The 3,373-nt window shown below is 33.3% G+C and overlaps 1 protein-coding gene across 1 annotated transcript in view; it reads right to left on the bottom strand.

Annotated features, from left to right (window-relative positions):
• Positions 1 to 251, bottom strand: part of LOC132723360 (uncharacterized) — a gene marked incomplete at its 3' end in the record, with an annotated part of 17,191 nt that extends 16,940 nt beyond the window's left edge. The window contains exon 1 of the mRNA XM_060708058.1: positions 1 to 251. This exon is cut by the window's left edge and continues 631 nt beyond it.
• Between the last annotated feature and the right edge of the window lie 3,122 nt (positions 252 to 3,373).

Here is a 3,373-nt window from a genome sequence, read left to right as displayed (position 1 = left end):
TTACTATACAAGTATACAATAACCGATTTTATATATAAATAAATATAAATTTATCGGCATCGATCGATGCTTTGATATCTTGAATAAAACCCATAGCTTGTTTGGTCCGGCGAAAGAAAGAGTTTGTCGTTCTTCTTTGTTGTTTATTGTGGGGTTGAATACAGGTTGATATAAACAAACTAAAATCCAATTATATTTGACTTGGGGAAACGGAGCCAAAAAAATCATACATTTGATTTCACTGCTATTCATACTAATTCTAAGTGTTCGTCAAAACTTATTTGATGGTATTACATTCAAATATTTGAAAGCATGCTCATGTTTATGTAAACAACGGTACTGGGCCGTTTAAAATCCGGTTATACCGCGGATGACATGGGAAATCTCAACCCAAAGAACCTCGAACAAACGTCTTCTGTAAATTTAATGGTCTCTCAGTACCTTAAAGATATTTTTCAAATGTCGTATGGTTTTTTAAAACATTATAAAAATCTAAAGAGAATCACGTAAAACATATCATTTTTTATTGAGTTCATAGTTATTTTATTATATTTGTAAAGAATTCATGCTGTAAAGTGGCTGCGTCAATGTCTTTTCAATATAGATTCTATGTATTATTAATGGCCCGTTATGTCACAGAAATGCAATCAATTTTATTTCTAAAAATCTTTTTTACTTTTGTTATCTTGTTACAGTTTTCAAAATTATACTATTTTCCCATATACATGAATGCTCTGCCAGCAAATGGTATGATTATAGTTAATTAGTCAGTATTATGTATGGAAATCAAAATACTACATTGTTGTCATTTTGTTACCTTTACAACACATTATTGCACATTCAGTGCTACTTAAACATGTTACATACTCTAAATTTATTATTGAAACATTATTAAGCACATGTTTGACATTTCTAAAAAAATAAAAGATGTGGATTTCTAAGGCATAATGTGCCTTTAACAGATAATTTTGACAGAATATGTGATAGCTTGATATAAAATGAATAAATGAATGAATGAATGAATGAATGAATGAATGAATGAATGAATGAATGAATGAATGAATGAATGAATGAATGAATGAATGAATGAATGAATGAATGAATGAATGAATGAAATAGAATGAAATGAATAAAATAAATAAATAAATAAAGTGGCAATACACCAATTAAAAACGTGTTTAAAATTTCTTTAAAAAGAAATCGCTGTTCTGAACAATAAAATTTTAGGAATTAAAGTGAAATATATGTTCACTTAAAAAAATTATATTCTAATTTTAAGATCAAAGTCAGAATGTTTCTAAAATTAGAACTATGTACACAATTTTATATGTGATAGATAATTAAATATAATTAACATGGATTTTGCACTCGTCTGTATAAATCAAATTTTCAGTCTGCAAAGATGACATTTATCAAAATGAACATACATATTTTCTTTATGACAAAAGATTTGATTAAAGAAGCCTTTTAAAAGTGAGAATAATGCCGTATATTATATACCCATTATTGGATTAAACACGATATCTATTTAATATAAACCTCATGAAAGACGTTGGTATTCATATATCAATCTGCTTTTATCAATTAAGACTAAAATCAATAATCACAAACTGATTTCTTTTTGACTCCTTTTCAATTTGAAAGGTAAATTAAGAATAGAGAACATGATATCGATTTGTAAAGAAATCATTTTCTTTTCATTTCCTCTCCTTTTGTGGTATTGTAAGAAAAGCATCTACATAAAATTTGAATTTAATGTATACATTGATAAGTATTAGATGAATTTGACGTATGACGTAGAGGAATTTGTGAAATTATTATCTTTAATTTATAGCAACAACAACCACTTAAATGAGAAATTAATCAACATATGAGCCGTGTCATGACAAAACCAACATAATGGGTTTGCGACCAGCATAAATCCAGACCAGCCTGCGCATCCGCGCAGTCTGATCAGATTCCATGCTGTTCGCTTACAGACCCTATAACAAGTAGAGAAACTGATAGCGAACAGCATGGATCCTGATCAGACTGCGCGGATGCGCAGGCTGGTCTGGATCCATGCTGGTCGCAAACGCACTATGTTGGTTTTGTCGTGACACGGCTCAATTATGTACCTTGAAATAAACAGTTGGCTGGTAACAGTGGTTTGATATTCATTGCATAACATTTCAGATCTTGCGATCTTAGCTATAAAAAATCTTCAGCCATTATGATCCACCTAGAAAGAGTTACACCGCCTTCCCAGAATTCAATTATGAGTTGTTTCCCTTTGTTTAAATAAAAGAAAGAGAAAGAGTGGCAAATTTGTGCAAAGAACGAGTATGTACTGGTATAATACTACATATCATACCCCACTGCTATCATTTTGCTTGCACACTATCATAGCAATAGCTCGTCTAAAAACACGTGTCTTCTTCGAATCTTTTTAAGGTATGCATCCACATCACACCTAAAGGGCTATTCACCAGGCACCAGTGCACGTTTGTAAGGTTTTGTGTGTATGTGGGGGGGGGGGGTGTAGACTCCTTAGTGGGACTAGTCTACCAGAAGTTTGGTTTAAACATATTCATTTAAGGTCCATTGCAAAACAAGTTCTTGCAACTAATATTAATCACTTGTGAGTCCGCTTCCTGGAACCATATAAAAAAAACCTTGATCGCGGCCCGATTAGGGCTCGAACACATGATCCCTGTTTTGAGAGGCAGACATCTTAACTACTAAGCCACAGCTTGACATAATTGAATAAAACATTATTGTATTTATCTATTTAACATTTTCCAAAACGGACCCCTGTCGATTTAGAGCTAAAGGTAATGTACGAGAGGTGCGTGACCACCCCCGCCCACCCCATCCAATATGTCGCGGCAAAGCAACGCCCCTGGAAACACATCTGATTTAAATATATAATTATAATCAAGTCTGGCTACCTCTTAGGCCAATATCAAAAGTCAAGACCAGTAAGTTTAATCGATTAAATTAAATAACAAATTTGGGCAAGCCTTTAATCAAGTACAGCGGTACAAAGGTTGTAACAAATAAACATTTTAAGTACATGTTATATTCAAATAGATTCTTTAATAAAGGACTATTAGAGATATCGTATAATAATGTACAAACATCGTTTTAATGAAAAAATTGAGTCGCGTCACGACAAAACCAACATAATGGGTTTGCGACCAGCATGGATCCAGACCAGCCTGCGCATCCGCGCATCTGATCAGGATCCATGCTGTTCGCTATCAGTTTCTCTACTTGTAATAGAGTAAAAGAACAGCATGGATCCTGATCAGAGCGCGGATGCAGGCTGGTCTGGATCCTGGTCGCAAACGCACTATGTTGGTTTTGTCGTGACGCGGCTCAAATGACGTTT

Source organism: Ruditapes philippinarum, unplaced genomic scaffold (assembly GCF_026571515.1).
Source record: "Ruditapes philippinarum isolate M1 unplaced genomic scaffold, ASM2657151v2 ctg17515_1_1_1_1, whole genome shotgun sequence".
In the NCBI taxonomy this organism is placed as follows: domain Eukaryota; kingdom Metazoa; phylum Mollusca; class Bivalvia; order Venerida; family Veneridae; genus Ruditapes; species Ruditapes philippinarum.
This window is presented reverse-complemented; position numbering and strand designations above follow the sequence as displayed.